We start from the raw sequence: 20,338 nt of genomic DNA, 5'->3' as shown, positions 1-20,338 counted from the left end.
CTGTGTGGGGCTTTAGATGAGATTTAAGTTCTAATAATGTTTCTTTAACGAATGTGGATGCCTTTGTATTGGGGGCATAGATGTTCAGGATAGACACTTCATCTTGGTGGCTTTCACCTGTGATGAGTATGTAATGACCTCCTTCATCTCTTTTGATTGATTTTATTTTAAAGTCTAGTTTGTTATATATTAGGATTGCTAACCCTGCTTGTTTCTTAGGTCCAAAATGATTGAAAAAATTTTTGCCCAACCTTTAACTCTCAGGTAATGTCTGTCTTTGAGGGTGAGGTTTGTTTCTTGTATGCAGCAGAAGGAAGGGTTCTGTCTTCGAATCCACTCTGCTAGTTTGTGTCTTTTTATGGGTGAGTTAAGGCCGTTAACATTGAGGGATATTAATGACCATTGATTGCTCATCCTTCTTCGATTTGCGATGGTTGATGTTGGTGGAATTATGTGTGGAATTTCACCCCTTTGTTCTTTTGGCTGTTGGTAGAGAGGGATTCTATAATGCTTATGTTTTTCTGGTTGAAGTTACCTTCCTTGGGTTGGAGTTTTCCTTCCAAAATTTTCTGTAGGGCTGGGTTAGAGGACACATATTGCTTGAATCTAGTTTTGTCATGGAATATCTTGTTTTCTCCGTCTATAGTGATTGAGAGCTTTGCCGGTTATAGTAGTCCGGGCAGGCATCCATGGTCTCTTAACGTAGGTAGAATATCTATCCAGGACCTTGTGGCTTTCAGAGTTTCCATGGAGAAATCAGGTGTAATTCTGATAGGTCGGCCTTTATATGTTACTTGACCTTTTTTCTTAGCTGCTCTTAATATTCTTTCTTCATTCTGTATGTTTGGGGTCTTGATTCTTATGTGGCGAGGGGATTTTTTTTTTTGTGGTCCACTCTATTTGGTGTTCTGTAGGCTTCTTGTACCTTCATTGGCATGTCTTTCTTAAGGTTGGGAAAGTTTTCTTCTATGATTTTGTTGAATATGCCTTCTGCCCCTTTGAGGTGGATTTCTTCTCCTTCTTCTATACCTATTCTTAGTTTTGGTCTTTTCATGGTGTCCCATATTTCCTGGATGTTTTGTGTTAAGGATTTGTTGGATTTAAGGTTTTCTTTGGTTGATAAATCCATTTCTCCTAGTGTATCTTCAACACTTGAGATTCTCTCTTCCATTTCTTCTATTCTGTTGGTAATGCTTGTATTGGTAGTGCCTGACTGTTTGTCCAGCTTTTCTATTTTCTTCCTTTCTTCAGATTGTGTTTTTTTTTTTAATGTCTCTATTTCAGTTTTCAACCCTTGCAGTGTTTGCATTGCTTCTTGCAATTTTCTGTTTATCTGTTTGTCTGTTTGTTGCCTTTTATGAATTTTTTGATTTGTTCTTTCTTCCATTTCTTGCATTTTTTGGTTTGCTTTTTGTTCCATTTCTCGCATTTTGTGCTTTGTTTCTTCTTCCATTTACTGCCGTTTTTGGTTTGTTTCTTCTTCCATTTTTTTCATTTTTTGCTTTGTTTTTTCTACCATTTCTTGCATTTTTTGCTTTGTTTCTTCTTCCATTTCCTGCCTTTTTGGTATGTTTCTTCTTCCAATTCTTGTATTTTTTGCTTTGTTTTTTCTTCCGTTTCTTGCATTTTTTGCTTCATGTCTTCTTCCATTTCCTGCCTTTTTTGGTTTGTTTTTTCTTCCAATTCTTGCATTTTTTGGTTTGTTTTTCTTCCATTTCTTGAATTTTTTGTTTTGTTTTTTCTTCCATTTCTTTGAGGGATTTTCCAATATCCTCTTTTAGGGCATCTATCATTTTCATGAAAGTGCTTTTAAGGTCGTTCTCTTCTGCTTCGTTCACATTGGAATGTTGGGGTCTTGCTGGTGTGGAGTCTCTAGAATCTGGCGGTGTCATATTTGTTTTTCTGTTGCTGACTGTGTTTTTGTATTGTCTCTTTCCCATTTCTTCTTCTAGTGGGTGCAGAAAGAGCTCCTTACTGGTCTGGGGACCAGAGTTCCCTTTTGGTGGGTGCTAGCAAGTCCAATAATCTGGTGGTTCTTCTATTCCTTGTCCAAATGCTGGTCCCATGGGTGGAGAAAAAGAACAGGAATCTGGGGCCCTTAGCCTCCTGCCTGGTCCCCTGGACCCTATGATGGTTCCTGTTGTACCTGATCCGGAACAGCTACTCCCCTTGTCTCCCTGACTCCTCTGGTTTCCTGGCCTCGTTGGTGGGAGAGAAGATCTGGAGTCTGGGGTGCTTGGCTCCCTCTGGGATTGGGAGTTCTGTGCAGTTCCCAGGCGATCTGCAGGCACTGGGTCACAGGCCAGGAAGCCGGCCTGTTTACCTGATGCTGCCAGAGGGATAGCTACTTCCCTGGACTCCCAGGCTCCTCTCGTTTCCTGGTCTCGATGGTGGGAGAGAAGATCTGGAGTCTGGGTTGCTTGGCTCCCACCGGGATTGGGAGCTCTGTGCAGTTCCCAGGCAATCTGCAGGCACTGGAACACAGGCAGGGAAGCCGGCCTGTTTACCTGATGCTGCCTGAGGAACAGCTGCTTCCCTGGACTTCCAGGCTCCTCTCGTTTCCTGGTCTTGTTGGTGGGAGAGAAGATCTGGAGTCTGGGGTGCTTGGCTCCCGCCGGGATTGGGAGCTCTGTGCAGTTCCCAGGCGATCTGCAGGCACTGGAACACAGGCCAAGAAGCCGGCCTGTTTACCTGATGCTGCCGGAGGGATAGCTACATCGCTGGACTCCCAGGCTCCTGTTGTTTCCTGGTCTCGATGGTGGGAGAGAAGATCTGGAGTCTGACGTGCTTGGCTCCCGCCGGGATTGGGAGCTCTGTGCAGTTCCCAGGCGATCTGCAGGCACTGGAACACGGGCCAGGAAGCAGGCCTGTTTACCGGATGCTGCCTGAGGAACAGCTGCTTCCCTGGACTCCCAGCCTCCTCTCGATTTCTGGTCTCCTTGGTGGGAGAGAAGATCTGGAGTCTGGGGTGCTTGGCTACTGACGGGATTGGGAGCTCTGTGCAGTTCCCAGGCGATCTGCAGGCACTGGAACACAGGCCAGGAAGCCAGCCTGTTTACCTGATCCTGCCGGAGGGCTATTGCTACAATTTTGAAGTTATTGTCATCATACTGTACATTTGTTTCTCTTTTTGTTTAGGTGTTACCAATACAGCTCATACCTATGCCACTTGTTTATTGATACAGTGTGAAGTTTTAGTTCTTAAAAGCTATATAGAATAAGAAAGATATACAAGTTAATAATCAACCCGATTTGTCAAATGTACAGTCATTTTTCTTAGATTTTCTAGGTGTAAAGTGATATGTTTCAAAAAGTTATCTAATCCTCAAACACTCCAGAGGCCTACAGAAAAATTAGCATTTTTTGAGCACTGGTTTTGTCATAGTAGATGATGGGCATCAATGAAACTTCATATGGAGTTTGTTTTCTTTAGTCAAAAACTGGCCTGTGGAGCAAGAAGCTGCCTGCCCTTGGCTTGACTGCTGACAGTGAACACATTGTCCATTCTGGATAGGCAAGACAAGAAGAAAAGTGACTAGTGAACTTTGTCAAAACAGGGTAGGAAAGTCCTTCAAAATTTCCTACCTCTGAAAAGAAGTCTGTCAGATATCCGAGTTGTATAGGCCAAAGACAGATACCAAAATGCTGCAGAAGAACTTTGAGTTATTGTACCGGTAGCCTGTTGTTTCTGTCATTTCTTACATTTTTTGGCAGTCACTTGCTTGCACTTCCCATTTACTCAAGTAATAGTTTCCTTCTCAGGACTTTGACTGGATTAAACACTAGATAGCTACAGTTACAATCCTCCTGCATCTTAATTAAAGATGTATTCAGTACAAAACTGGGATTCTTCAGGAAAGGACAGCTATTGGAGTGATTTCTGCAAATTTGCCAATTGCCTATGAACTGGACATTTAGGATTATTTCTCATTTAATAATTGTTCTTGTTCTATGTAGTTTCAACTTTGTTAAGGTTACTACCTTTCATTTCTTCTGGACAATAGTTAATGATAGTTTTTATTGTATATAATTTTATTATGTTTGGATTATAATCTTCCTTCTTAGTCACAATGGTGTAAATGTTACTGAAATCTGTTACTGCTCTGCTAGCCAAATGTAAGAAGCAGTTTGATCCAAAGGATGGAGTTTATATTGACAAGTACATAACCAGAAAAAAGCCACATCCGGAGGTTGCACATTTTCTTGTGAGGTGGACTGACTGTCAGTGATCCATAGGAGTTTGGTGGCTTTGCTAAAATTCTCCATCCTCTTGGGAACCAGGGGAGCTTCTGTGGCAGCAGTGGAGAGGTAGAGCCCAAGCAGGAACAATGGAACAACTTGTGATGAATTTCTGATTCCTAATTTTGTCTTGTAATTATTGTGCACAGATTTTACTATTAATAAAAAGTAATACAATCCCTTAACTACCTGCATTAGAGGAAATTTTGGCTCTACAAGAGCTAAACCAAAAGAAAACTCCTTAATCTGTTACTTAACAGAGCTAGTCTTGCTTTCAATCAGTCAGTTAAATTTGATAGTGTTTTCTATGTGCTTCTGACTTTAGAATCATGAAGGATATATAAGTAAAGGTATTGTGGAATCTTCTTTTCAAGATAAAGAGAGTTCTGAGCCCAGGAATTTGGCCAGAGAGTCCCTACTAGGACTCTGATAATGAAGGCTGAATTTCATTGGAGACAAAATTTGTTAATGTTTCAAGACATGAGACATTTGTCAAGGATAATCATAGACATGGAGTAAAATTAGGACAAGAGAAGGCACTGTGACATATTCAGCAAAGCCAGGAGATTGGAGCAATCAAAGTGCGTTGACTTTAGATGTGGAATTATATGATTTGGTTTTATTTTTCCTTGTTGAGTTTCAGCCATTCTTTATGTCAGCATTTCCTATCTATTGTTCTACTTACCTTTTGGGAATGACAGTGTATACTTTGTGCCATTGTATGTTGGCCATATTTAATTTGCTATTTGATTTTTAGAGAGGGTTATAATTGAGAGAGTTTCTTGATTGTCTGAAGATACTTTACAAATTTAAACTTTGTTGAGACTGAAGGACAATGATTAACTTTGGATATTACCTACACTTATTTCATGTTACTTACTATATGGACATAATTCTATGCATGTCATTGAATGGAATGTGGCCATATGAGCTCCCCATAGGCTCATATGTTTAGTGGAATTGTTTAATAAATATAAGGAGACTTGGTCTTATTTCACATAGTAGCAGGTTTAGAGATTTCAAAAGACTTGAAGTATGCTCACTACTTTTTTACTCTTTCTTCAATTTGTGGATAAGGATGTAAACCCTGAGTTATTGTTCCAAACATGTATTTGTGTTCCACCATGGATTCTAACTCTCTGAAACATTGAACTCAATATTAACAGTTCACATTTGTGTGCTTCCTTGGTAATGTTATCTTGTCACAAAAACATAAATGTTACTAATAATTTTAGGATTAGGAGACCATGAGTGGTAAGGAACTGGGAATTTGACCTGTAAATCTTTGAAACTAAGATTAATGATTATTATATATAATTATTAGTATGTGTTTCTGTCTATGTGGTGATATCTGTTTATGAGTGTACATGACTGTGGAAGTGAAAGGCCTTGGATTTGCTGAATTTGGGTTACAGGTAACTGTGGACCATAAGATTTATGCATAATAAACTGAATTAAGTTTCTCTGTAAAGTCAACACAGACTGTTAATTGCGTATGTACCACTCTTGATCAGAAATATTTTCATTATCAAAGTCTGTTTAACTGCTTCTGGTAGTCATGTAGCTTTGTTCCCTGCTATGTTTCCCTAACCTCTACAATACAAATACTATTTGACCAGTTTCTCATATATTAAAACTTCAGAAACTATTAGCAAAAATCTCTGTCCTTCTTTGATGCTACATTCAGTATATACTTCCTGATGAGTGCATTTCCAATTTCTCAAAAGTTTATAGAAAATAAGAATAGTTTCAAGATATAATTGCCAGTTGGGAAGAGAAATTTATTAGCAAAAAAATGTATGTTAAAACTTGCTTGAACATCCTGAGTAACCCAGAATCAGAAAGGAAAATGTGGCATTTACTCACTCACAAGTGGATATTACATATAAATTAATTAATGTCCATACTAAAATTCGCATACTGAGAAAGACTAGGTAACAAGGTGTGCCCAAGTGGGGACTGACAGATCTCCCATAAAAGGAGAAATAGACATCTCCTAGTTGGTCTGGGGAAAGGTAGGTAGGCAAACGTGAGTGATTGTGCTTGGTGGTGGACAGAGATAGAGCAGGAGTATGCAGAGAAAGGTGACTATAAAGTGGGACTCTATGAGGTTTGGGAGAGGCCTAATGCAAGATAAATTTCCAGGAGTCTACAAGGAGGGCTGCGGCTAATATCATTGGGAGCAGTGGATACATAGCCTGAATGTGTCTTGCCCTATGATCAGATTGGTGACTATGCAGATTGATATCCTTGAACCTTCATCCAGTGATTGATGGAGGTGTTTTCAGAGACCCATGGCCAAACATTGCTCCAATTGAGGAATGGGGGAAGGGAATGTAGGAATCAGGGTGGTCAGGGACATCAGATACAAACCCCATAAATGGCTAGCCTGGCTCATGGAAACTCACAGAATATAAAGCAATTACAAGGGGCTCTGCACTGGACTAACCTAGGCCCACTGTATATATGTGTCAGCTTGGTCTATTCCTGGGACTCCTAGCCATGGGAGCAAGGCTGAACCTGGTGGTGATTTTGATGCCCCTTGGAATTTCTTCCTCATTCTGGATTGCCTTGCACAGGCTGAATACAGGGAGAGGTTTTTAGGCTTAAGGTAGCTTATTATGCCATGCATGGTTGATGCCCATGGGAGGCCTACTTTTATCTTGGGGAATAAGGATGTAGGGTGAATTGAGAGGGGAATGGAGGAGAGGTCGAGCAACACAGCTCAAGGGGAAGAAGCATGGTTGGCTGTTTTTCAGTGTAAAATAAACTAATTAATTAAAGAAACAAATAAAAATTGATTGAAATAGTGGGAAGAAAACATATGTTTTCTTGGATCTCTCTCTCTCTCTCTCAGTAAATTTCCATATTTTTTAATTTGTACTTTGAATCACATGGATCAGTTGCACTCAAAATTTAGTATACATACATAGCTTGATAATAATGTATTTAAATAAATGTAGAGTAAAGATGTGGGCTTAGAAAATATACAGTTTCCCTTTATGCTACATTGTCATGATTATTTACACAACAGAGATTTCTAACTACATAAAATGTATCTTATTTATATTTTTAATATATTTTATGTATCACAATTTTTAAAAAGTGGGGGAGACCATATATTTAGTGGTTGTGGTGTGCAACACATTAGAATTTGGAGGGATGGAAATGCTGTAATTAAATTACTCATCTATAAAATTCTCAAAATTAAAATACAATGTTAAGTAAAAATAATTTTAGGATATCCTTATATCTCTAAGTCTCACAACAGGACTAGGTGATGAAGAGGACATTACTCAAACCAAAATAAAAGGGTGCAATCGGGTTAGTGAACAGAAGCACACATGTGTACATAAGCAAAGTGACAACTAAGTAAGGAAAAACAGGCTGTTTAAAGTGGATGGTTAACTTGTATTCATGTATAAAGAATTCACCAGAGGTTGTCATACCTTCTAGAGAATTGGTCTTCATGGATTTGTACATCTCTATGATTCTCAACACAATACTAAAGTTGGTCTAATGAGATGCTCTATATAGTGAGTCCCTTAGGACATAGTAGCTGTAATCTTATTTTACATCATGATACATGAGGCTTGCCCCAGCAATAAATTGCATTTTTGTATGTTCTAAGAGCTTTTCTTTTTGATAAAGAACTCAGAATCTCACAAAAGATGCTACCCTTCCTGAAAATAGATATTCTGTGAGCAGCCAATGCCACATTATTTGACTACTGTCTCTTCCACGATGATGATAGCAAGGTAATCCAGTATATTGGTGTTTTCTAATTTCTTGTATGTGAACCTGTGAGGAAAATGAATGAAGAAGAAGGTAAACAATATGAAGTTCCCCATAGGGTCTTACTAACTGTTAGCATTGTCCCATGTTCTTTGGTACCTTTGTGAAATTATACAATACTGACTTTTTTTCTAAAAACACATGAGTATCAGTATTTCCTGTTTTAATTTCTAGTGAGTCAAAACTTTCTATGGTTATTTGCATACATTTGTAAGGGAAAGAGGAAGGTCATTTTCACATTTGTTTGCTATTTTCCTCACATCAAAAAAATCTCTAATCAGAATGAAATGTTATCATTTCAACCTGTAAACTATCAGAACAATATAGAAATTGTTCAGGCACACACCAATAAATGTAGAGACCTGATCTTAACTTCTCATCATAAAATAAAAAGTAATTTAAATCATAATAAATACATAAATGTTGAAATAATTACTAATTATCATCTCAATTTTCAAGAATTAACATGCAGAAAATTTTAAAATTGGATACCTGTTTTTTCATAAAAAAATGTACCTGTCAAAATTCTGCTTAAACATTTTGCCCTGATGTTACTGTTCTTCCAGTTGGGATACAACATAATTTTTGTCATTTGTTTTACAATTATGTTTTCCTTACATATGGTTTCCTTACCTGTATTTAATCACACAATGAAGGATGAATATAAAAGATGGAAATAGAAAGCTAATTGGAGAAATTTTAAAGTAACAAAATAATTTGGATACTTTACTGTGATTCAAACTAATGAAATAGAACTGAAAATGAATAGCAAATAAGATAGCTATTCCAGGGATGGTGGCAAAACTTGGACACAGAGACAGCAGGTCTCTGAGAATTTATGGCCAGCCTGTCTACAGAGCAAGTTCCAACACAGCCAAGTCTCTTATAGAGAAACACCTCCGAAAAAGAAGAGAAGTAAAAGTAAGCTGTTGATTGTCAAACATAGTACCCAATAATAAACATCAGTTGCTTCTGTAGGCTTGATAAATACTTAAAACCTTTTCAGAAAATACAATAATTTAAGCTTCTTTAGGATTTCAGTGTTGGAATTCACTCAAATCAAATTCATTTCAGCCGGGCAGTGGTGGCGCACGCCTTTAATCCCAGCACTAGGGAGGCAGAGGCAGGCAGATCTCTGTGAGTTCGAGGCCGGGCTGGACCGACAGCCTCCAAAACAATACAGAGAAACCCTGTCTCGTAAAAACCAAAATAAAAAAAACATTTCATTATTAACTTATTGTACTTGTAGCATGCAACACTGTTGTTTGTACCTACTTACTCACCATCAGTGTTCCCATGATAAAAAAATGAACCCATTATGTTCACTGCCCATAAAACTTGCAGGTAATGAAATCTTACATCTCTACATCTTTCATCCTGGGACATGAAAATACCACATGGTATTATAGTAGCAGGGAAACCCCAAAAGAAAATAACCGTGTTTATTTTTCATGATTAAATTCTAGAAGACTGTAAGATTTCATGTGATTAAGAATTTTCTTTTTTATTTTATTATTTTAATTTTAAGTAGCTTGTTTCACATGTCAATCTCAGTTCCCTCTCACTCCCCTCATCCCACACACCCACACCATCCCCCCCAGCCTCCCACCCTATCATCACTTCCTTCCACATAGGGGATATCTAGAGTCTGTCATTTCACTCAGGGCAGGGTTCAGGCACTCCCCTAAGAGTCCAGGCTGAGATAGCATCCCTCTTTGTGTTATGGACACACGAAGTCTGTTTGTATGCCAGGGATAAACACTGATCTACTGCCCAGGGACCCATAGGTTGCCCAGGCCTCCTCACTGATTCTCACATTCAGGGGTCTGGATAAGTCCCATGCTGGCCTCCCAGCTGTTGGTCTGGGGTCCAAGAGCTCTCCTCTATTAAGATCAGCTGTCTCTGCTGGTTTTGCCAGCCCATTATTTGGCCATTTGCTCATCGTTCCTCTCTCTTTGTCACTGGGTTCCTTGGTTTCAGTTCAGTGTTTTACTGTGGGTGTTATCCTCTGCTTCCATCAGTCACTAGATCATAGGTTAGAAGAGAGATCTGCCACCAGTGAGAACTCTAGTGATCTAAAGGAATGATACCAACTGGCAAGATAAGCAATAGTGGAGAGACCACCTTTAATGCCCATTCCTGATAATGAACTTGATGTCTGTAACAATCCTGGAGCCTTCATCCAGTGATTAAGAATTTTCAAAGCAAGAATATTCACTGTTTTGGGTAATACTCAGTGAATAATTACGAAATCATAATTTTTTCTAAGTGATCACTTTAATCTTTCCATAATGAGGGGATCCAAGTTGCAATATCCAATTCTTCTTTTTTTATGTGTTCATGTATTCTGTGCAAATCTTTGATATTATCTTGTCCATTTTTCCTTTCAAATTTTCCTCCTGTTTGAATTTTTTCTATTGATCAATAAGCAAATCTAATAGTGTTCGGAAATAAACCTTACTGATAATGAGGCTGATTTAATTATGTTTCTGTTTGTTTGGTTGGTTTTTGGATTTGCTTATATTTGTGGAACTTGGTTGGTTGATTGGTTGATTGGTTTGCTGGAGTAGTTGAGTATTTTTTGTTTTGTTTTTTTTTTGTTTGTTTGTTTTGTTGCTTTTCAGGACAGGATTTCTCTCTGTATCTCTGGTCATCCTGAACTCTATATGTCAGTCAGGCCGTGAAGTCAGAGAGCTGCCTGTCTCTACTTCACAAGTACTGTGATTAATGGCACATGCAATGACTCCTAGCATTTTTATCCTGATCAAATTTGTTCCCTGACAATGCCATATATTTACATAAGATATCAGTTTAGTATAACCCCCACACGTTTTTATTCATGTCCTTTCCCTGTCATTCCCCACCCTCCTTACATTAAGGCACATTTTGATTCCCAAAAATAAAGTGTCTATTTGAAATTTCATTATCATAATTCTGCAAATTTAATGGGGGAGATGATAATAAAACATTGTGTTACTGAAAACATGTGCTAAGGTAGGAAGGTGGGACAGAGTGTAAAAACAGAACTGAGTCAGTGGAGGATGATATTTTTACTCAGGTAAATTAAAAAGAGAAGTATCATATAAACAGAGAGGTAGGCTTACTTTTGCCTTGGGTTTAAAATACACTAAAATGAGATCTTCTTTCTTTTCTTTTTAAAAGAATCTTACTTTACATACCAATCCCAGTTGCCTCTCCTAACCATACTCCCATTCCACCCACCATCTCTCACCCTACCACCATCCCCTGTTAAGAGGAGGTGAGTCCTAGCATGAAGAATCATCAAAGTCTGTCACATCATTTGGGGCAAGACCAATAACTCCCCCCACATCCCATATCGAGGCTGAGCAAGGTATCCTTCCATAGGGAATGGCCTCCAAAAAGCCAGTTCATAATATAGAGATAATTACTGGTTCAACGCTCCAAATGTCAGGGAGCCTAGTTTAGTTTTACGCAGGTTCCCCAGCTGTCAGCTTGCATCAATGTCCTCCCACTTGCTGGTTCAGCTGTTTCTATGAGTTTCCCCAACATGGTCTAAATCCTTTTGCTCATGTTATCACTCCTCCCTCTCTACAATCAGACTCCAGGATTTTGACCCAATGTTTAGTTGTAAAGTGTAGTCTTCTTGCCAGACACCGCCATTTGTTGTGGGATTCCTGCCTGGGTCCCATCCCCATCGCTGATTTAGCCCCCCCAAATAACACACAGGACAATATATTAATAAAGAAGATTTGGCCATTTGCTTTGATTTATTATCAGCTAGCTCTCACTTAATTATTAACACATAATTGCTAATCTAAGTATTGCCACATGATAGTCTCTTACCAGAGAAGGGTCTGGACCCCTTTCTCCTCTGATGTCCTACATCATGACTCACTGTGCCTCTCTTTACCTTAATCTGCCTTGACTGCTAGTCCCACCTATCTTGCTTCCCTATTGGCCAACAGTGCTTTATTAACATATACACAGAAGGGCTTCCCTCATCACTTAGGTGTGGATCTCTGCATCTGCTTCCATAAATCACGGGATGAAGGCTCAGTCTGATTATAGAGAAAGGGCAAATAATGTACCCTCTCAAGTATTGCTTACAGTCATCTTTGAGGTCTTCCTTGTGGATTGCTTACAGTCCAAATTCCATAGAAGCCATAAAACAAGGAGGACCTAAGAGATACAAACATGGACCCCTCCAGAGAAGGGGAAATAGACAAGATTTCCTGAGTAAATTGGAAACTTGGGGTAAGGGGGAGAGTAGAAGGAGAATAGTGAGGAAAATAGAAAAGAGGAGAAGAATAAGGGATCAGGAAGGTGGAGTTTGGGGAATGACAGAGAATTAGAGTAAAGAAAGAGATACTTTGGTAGAGGGATCAATTATGGGATTAACAAGAAACCTAGCATGAGTGAAATTCCTAAAATGAGATTGTCCATATCATAACTGTATGAGTAACATATGAGAGAGCATGAAGAAGTGTGGATTTTTTTACCCCCAATCTGTGGAGATTATTACCTGTAAATTTCCTGGTGGTTTATTATGTGTATATAACACAATATTAGGTGATGGGAGCATTGCTGAATCTTTGGATACATTAATTTGATAATAATATAGCCATATTTATTCATACTAATCAGCAACACCAAATACAGAAATCAAACATCTGCTGCAGAATTCTTTCTTCTGGGATTGACAGATGATCCAGAACTGCAGTTCATCCTCTTTGTACACTTTCTATGTGTGTACCTGGTCACAGTGCTTGGAAATGTGTTCATTATCATGGCTGTCAGTTTTGACTCTCACCTCCATACCCCCATGTATTTCTTCCTCTCTAGCATATCCTTCACTGATATCGGCCTCAGCACCACCACAGTTCCCAAGATGCTGGTAAACATCCAGAGCCAGAACAAAGACATGAGTTACATGAATTGTCTTGTACAGTTGTTATTTGTTGATTTCCTTGGTGTAATGGAAAACTCTATTCTCACAGCAATGGCTTATGATCACTATGCAGCCACCTGCCATCCACTTAGATACACAGTCATCATGAATCCAAGCATCTGCATTCTTCTGATTTTGCTATCCTTGTTTGTGAGTATAGTGGATTCCCTAATCTATAGTCTGCTGTTGTTGAGGCTATCCTTCTGCACAGATCAAAAGATTCCCCACTTCTTCTGTGAATTTGCTCATGTCATCAAGCTGCTCTGTTCTGACACACTCATCAATGACATAATGATATACTTCGCAGTTTGCATATGTGGTGGTGTTCCATTTAGGGGCATTATTTTATCTTATGTAAAAATTGTCTCCTCAATTTTGAAAAAAACATTCAATGAGAGGTAGTTATAAAGTCCTTTCCAAATGTGGCTCTCACTTGTCAGTTGTTTTTCTGTTTTATGGCACAGTGTTTGGTATCTACATCAGCTATGCAATGACTGACTTTCCCAGGAAGACAGCAGTCACTTCAGTGTTGTACACTGTGGTACCTCAGATGCTAAACCCCTTTATCTATAGTCTGAGGAATGAAGACATTAAGGAAGCCTTGAGGAAAATAAGTGGTGAGATTTTGTGACAGTATATTTAAACAAAGCTGTAATCACCTTTTAAAACTAGCTTTTATCTTAGCATATGATTAGGAGACCTTAGAATTATAATCTGTTCATATTTCTACCATAGGGTGAAAAATACCCATACGTTCTGATTTCTGATGTCTATTACTTACAACTACCTTACTTGCTAGATACTTGCTAGATACTAACCTATGAAACTGGTGTAACTAAATAACGTTAAATGTAATGAAATTCAATGTTTTCAAAACCATCTATTACCTCTTTAATCATAGTAAGACAGTGAAATTCTGGCAATACTGCATTACATCAATCGGAGCTGTGTTTTATTTCATTAACTTTGGAGTTATGCAATGTATATGAACAAAGGCTATAGTTTCAAATACTCCTTCTAACATAGCATGTTCCAGGGTCTGATCCTTTTCCGGATGACAGGTAATGATACTCAAGTATCACATGTGAAAATGCCTGGGATATTTTAAGTTGGTAGAGTGACATCATTTGGTAGGAGTATTTAAGAAATTGTAGAGGCATATGGAGGAGGTAGATATAATTAAAACATAGACAGCAAAATCACAGAATTATGAAATATATATTAAAATCTTAACAATGTATTCTAATCAACATAGTTATAGCAAAACCATTTTCCTTAAGATTAGCTCTCATAATTTTTTTCTTAATCTTTTTTTATTTAAGTTAGAAACATGCATGCTTCATATGTCAATCTCAGCTCCCTCTCCCATGCCTCCTCCTTTGTCGCTCCACAAGTCTCCCCAAGCCCCTGGCCCAACCCCCACATCATTCCCCAGGGAGGTGAGGCCCTCTTTGGGGGATCTCCAGAGTCTGTCATTTCATCCAGGGCGAGACCTAGGCCCTTCCCCATGTGTCCAGGCAGAGTGAGTATCCCTCCATGTAGAATGGGCTCCCAAAATTCATTTGTAAACCATGGTGAACATTGATCTACTAAACAAGGCCCCAGAGATATCTGAGGCTTCCTCACTGACACTGCATTTGTGGAGGCTAGATTAAATTTTTTACTAAAATATTTTGAATAAATTATACCTGACCATTTTTAAAACATTAGGGAAGACTGGATCTTTGTAGTAAACTAAATTTATGAGGCTTGAAATATAGCCATATTTTGCCACAATATTTTATTACATGATAAAGGAAGAAATATGTATGAGAAATAAGGGGATATGAACAATAAGAACCTTCTGTGGTTTGCTCACATGTTCCTGGATGTGACCATGCCTTTTAATAAGATAGAGGCCTGAGTATGTAATTGTTCATTTTGCCAAAAACAATCTACAGATTCAACGCAATTCCTAACAAAATGTCATCACAATTCTTCACAGACCTTGAAAGAAAAATAATCAACTTCATATGGAATAACAAAAGACCCAGGATAGGCAAAACTACCCTGAACAATAAAGGAATTTTTGAAGGCATCACCATCCCTGACTTCAAGTTCTGTTATAGAGCTATAGTCCTGAAATCAGCTTGGCATTGACACAAAAATAGACAGGTAGACCAATGGAATCAAATTGAACACCCTGATATTAACCCACATACCAATGAATACTTGATTTTTGGCAAAGAAGCTAAAGTTATACAATGGAAAAAAGAAAGCATCTTCAACAAATGGTGCTGGAATAACTGGATATTGGCATGTAGAAGACTGCAGATAGATCCGTGTCTATTGCCATGCATAAAACTTAAATCCAAATGGATCAAAGACCTCAATATAAATCTAGCCACACTGAATCCCTTAGAAGAGAGAGTGGTAGATACCCTTGAATGAATTGGTGCAGGAGACTGATTCCTGGACATAACACCAGAAGCACAGACACTGAGATTGACAATTAATATATGGGACCTCCTTAAATTAAGAAGCTTCTGTAAGGCAAAGGACACAGTCAACAAGAAAAAATGGCAACCCACAGAATGGGAAAAGATATTTACTAATCCCACATCTGACAGAGGGCTGATCTCCAAAATTTACAAAGAACTCAAGAAACAAGTCTCCAAAACACCAAAGGTCCCAATTTAAAAGTGGACTACAAATCTAAATAGAGAATTCTCAATAGAGGAGTCTAAAATGACAGAAAGACATTTGAGAAAGTCCTCAACATCCAACATCCTTAGCTATCCGGAAAGCATAAATCAAAACAAATCTGAGATACCATCTTACTCCTGTCAGAATAGCTAAAATCAAAAACACCAATGACAATTTATGCTGGAGAGGATATAGATAGGGTAGAACATTCCTCCACTGCTGGTGGGAGTGCAAACTCATACATGCACCTTGGAAATCAATATGTAGATTCCTTAGGAAAATAGGAATCAGTCTACCACAAGATCTAGCAATTCCACTCTTAGGCATACACTCAAAAGATGCACATTCATACAACAAGGACATCTGTTTCACTATGTTCATAGCAGCATTATTTTTAATAGCCAGAACCTGGAAGAAAACAAGATGCCTCTCAACTGAAGGGTGGATAGAGAAAATATGTACGTTTATACAATCGAATACTATTCAGAGGAAAAAAGCAATGGAAAACTGAAATTTGCAAGCACATGAATGACACTAGAAGAAACCATCCTAAGTGAGGTAACCCAGTCACAAAAAGATAAACACGGTATGTACTCACTCATATATTGATTTTAGACATGGAACAGGGGAGTGTCAGCCTACGATCCTACTGCCAGAGAGTCTGGGAAACAGGGAGGACTCTAAGAGAAATATGCATGGTATTCCAGAGAAGGGGAAAATGACAGGATCTCCTGAGGGGAAATGGAGCATGGAGGGGAGGGGAGAGGGAGCTGGGAGAGAGGGTTCAAAGAGGAGGAGCAGGGAGGACATGGGGGAGCAATAAGGCTGAGTTGGGCTAAGAATAGAGGAGAGCAGGGTGAGAGATGTCTCTATAGTTTTGAGGACAGATATGGCCCTAGTGAGATTTCCAGAGATCTACATGGATAATACCAACTGACAATCTAACCAATAGTGGAGAGGCTACCTTAAATTCCCTTCCCCGATAATGTGACTGATGACTACCTATATGCCATCCTAGAGGCTCCATCCAGTTGCTGATGGAAGCAGAAGCAGACAGCCATAGCTAAACACTGAACTGAACTCCTGGAAACCAGATGCAGAGAGGGAGGTGTGATGAGAAATGGGGTCAAAACAGGGCTGGTGAAACCCACATAAATAGCTGACCTGAAAAAGTGGTAGCTCATGGACCTCAGACTGATAGCTGAGAGGCCAGCATGGAACTGATCCAGACTCCCTGAACATGGCTTTCAGTGAGTAGGTCTCAGCATTCTTTGGAGCCTTGGACAATAGATCAGTATTTATCACTGGCATCTAAATGGACTTTAGGAGACCATACTACACAGAAGGATGCTCTCAGCTGGACACATGGGGGAGGGCCTAGCTCCTGTCCCAGGAAGATAGGACCAACTTTGGAGATCCACCATGAAGAGCCACACCCTCCATGGAGATTGGGGTTGGGATTTGTTGGGGGGGTTGAGAGGGTTGGGGAAGACGGAGGTGGGGAGTGCAAGGGAGCTAGGATTAACAAACAAGCTTGTTTCTAATTTAAATAAAAACAAACAGGTTATAAAAGTAGTTTCACATATTGTCCTACAAATCTCATATGTTAGGAATAATATTTATTTTAGGCACATAATTTTACTCTATAAATAGGCATTCGATTCTAAATCTTAAACTCAGTACAATAAAAGTATTCCATGCTGTGTAGAAACACCATTGCTCAGAAATCAATCATATGTTTCTGTTATCAGCATGTATTCTTACTTCTAATGGTATGAAGCTTTAGAAGAAGGGGTATTGAGACAGGGTTTCTTTGTGTATCCTTGGCTGTCCTGGAACTAGCCCTGTAGACCAGACTGGCCTTGAAATAATGATCTGTAATTTAATAGTTGTTTTTATATTAAATATGAGTAGTACTTCTCATTGAAATAAAATTAGATAGCATTTTTTTCTGATTTTTAACTGTGATAGCTAGTCTTATGTTAACTTGACACAAGATAGAGGTGTCTGAAAAGAGGGAAAGTCAATTGAAAAAAATGCCACAATAGGATACAGCACTAAGATATTTTCATAGTTAGTGATTATTAGATGAGGACCCAGCTCATCGTGGGTGGTGTCAACTCTGGACTGGTGGTCCTGGGCTGTAGAAGAAGCAGAATGAAAAAGCCATGAATAGCAATATAGTAAGTCAGCCGCTTTATGGTTTCAGCATAAGCTCTTGCCTCCAGATTTCTGCCCTGTTTGAGTTCTTGTCCTGAATTCCCTCAATGTTAAGCAGTTCTATGGAAGTGTAAAATAAATGAACCCTTTCCTTCCCAAGTTTCTTTAGTCATAGTGTCTCATCAGAGCAATAGTAACTGTAGGAAAGTAACAAAAGGTGTGTGAAAAGTTTTATTTGTAACTTCTTAAATAAAAAATAACTATTGTCTATGTATTTGTAGTAGCACTATTGGATTTGTCAGATTCTCTTATTGCCATGATTATTTCTTACCATCTTCTCATTTGAATGTGATTTTCTTTTTGTTTCAGATCAATAAGGTGTGCTTTTAAGTTGTTACTATGATATCTCTTCAATGTTTTTATGTAGACATAATGCTATAAGCTTGCCTGTAATAACAGCCTTTTTGTGTCCCAAACATTTAAAATGTATTTAGTTTTTTTTTCTCTTAGTATCTGTCTTGGTGCACTTTTTTCCATTCAGTAGAGAGTTGTTTATTTTCCAAGAGTTTATAAGCTTTCTGTTCTTCTCTTTGTTGTTTATATGCAGCTTTTATCTGTGGTAGTCTGGTAGGATGCAGTGTGCTACACTAAATTTCCTGTGTCTGGTTAAGGATTGCTTTGTCTCCAAATATGTGATCAATTTTGGAGAATGTATCATGATGTATAGAAATGAAGTTATCTTCTTTAGAGTTTGACTGAAATGTTTCTTTTTAAAATAACTTAGGTCAGTTTTGTTTCTAATTTCACTTAGCTCTAGAATTTCTCTGTTAATTTTTATCTGAGTGTACTTGTTTGAATATATTTGGCCCCATTAGACTAATGTTTTTGAATGCTTCGTCCATACAGAGTGGCACTATTAGCAGCTGTGTTATTGTTTGAATAGGTGTGGTATGACTGGAGGAAATATGTCAATGTAAGGGTAGGCACTGAGATATCATATCCTCCAGCTACACCCAGTATAGGATTCAGTCCACTTCCTGGTGCCTGTGGATCAAGATGTAGAACTCTCAGCCCCTTCTTCAGCACCATATCTGACTACATGCTGCCATGCTTCTTGCCATGATGATAATAGGCTGAACATTTGAAAATGTCAGCCAACAGCATTAAAGTTTTGTTTTGTATGAGTTGCCATTATCATGTTATTTTTTGCAGAGAAATTTGAACCCCAACTAAGACAGAAGATGATTCCAGGGACTCTGTTACTGTTGTGATTAACGTTAGCATGGTTTTGTTTGGAGAAAAATATGGAACACTTTGGGAATTTGGATTAAAAGCGCAGTTGGATACTTTAGTGAGGCTTAATAAGAAATACCAGTAAAAGTATCTAAGACAGTGGTTCTTACGATTACTTGCATGGTTAGGGCCAGGCTCAAGAGGTTTCAAAAGAGAATAATTTAGTATGTGACCTAGAGACTGACTTTTTGTTATTTTTATGAAGAAAGTGGCTTGTTATTACCACTTTCTACAGTGAAGAGATTTGGATTAATTGCTTTAGCAAAGGAAATCCCAAAAAGCCTTGTATAGTCTCTGTCATGTGGTTACTATTATTCATTCTTAGTAATATTTATAATGAAAAGAAAAAAGAAGAGCAAGACATAATTTTAAAAATCTACAGATTTAGAGAAAAGTGTCATTAGCATGTGGAATGGAGCTAAATTGTGTTTTCAAGGAGATATTCAGATTTAGTAATGGAATAAAGGGAGTATTGTTCTTAGGGCAAAATCCCACTCAGTTAAGCTTCAGTCTTGTAAATAGGAATTAAGAAAAGCTTAGAGCTAATATGTGTGAGCCTCCTTTTAACCCAAACACACAGAAGCAGAGGATGGCAGATCTCTAAATTCATGTCCAGTGTGATCTCCACAGCAAGATTCAGCACAGCCAAAGTGAGCCAATAAAGGGAACCATGGAAAACAGAAAGGTGGCAAAGATGTAATTGAGTGAGGTGGTCATTTCCAGCCCCAGTGAGCAGAAGAACTTGGCATCTTTGACCAGATAGTTCTGGCTTTAAACATAGAAGTGAGTGGCAGAATTTGCCTCAGTGACTACGGAAAGACACTGAGTCCATCTTTGTGTCAGGGGTGTCCTTGAATAGAGGTCTAGTGAGGCCATGTGGGTACATGTGAAGTTGAATCCTGACTGTCTTGGAGAAACCAAGATGTTTGGGATGCCTGAGCCATAGGTTTCCTGATGAGCAAAGATGCTTGCAGGAGTTGGAAATAGCTAAAGAGAAGGAAGTATGCTGCAGCCAACAAACCTTGGAAGAAGGTGGAGTTCTGAAGAACGTTTTGACACAAGACATGGAGATACACATTTTGGAGCCTAACCAGTGTTTTTCAGTCTTTCTTTGGTCCAGCATTTCTTCAATACGTTTGTTTCCCTATGTTTTAGAATGCTATTGTTTGCTAAGTTTGAAGTATGTTATCTGTACTGTGATTTTGATTTTATAGGGGATTGTTACAAGTGAAAGAT

At 38.6% G+C, this 20,338-nt stretch overlaps 1 pseudogene; it reads left to right on the top strand.

Annotated features, from left to right (window-relative positions):
- The first annotated feature begins 8,826 nt into the window (after positions 1–8,826).
- LOC101832040 lies at positions 8,827–13,595 on the top strand (annotated as a pseudogene).
- Positions 13,596–20,338: the final 6,743 nt, after the last annotated feature.

The sequence above is a fragment of the Mesocricetus auratus genome, unplaced genomic scaffold (assembly GCF_017639785.1).
Source record: "Mesocricetus auratus isolate SY011 unplaced genomic scaffold, BCM_Maur_2.0 Super-Scaffold_100040, whole genome shotgun sequence".
In the NCBI taxonomy this organism is placed as follows: domain Eukaryota; kingdom Metazoa; phylum Chordata; class Mammalia; order Rodentia; family Cricetidae; genus Mesocricetus; species Mesocricetus auratus.
The sequence above is the reverse complement of the archived record's forward strand: the minus strand, read 5'-3'. Positions and strand labels throughout refer to the sequence as shown.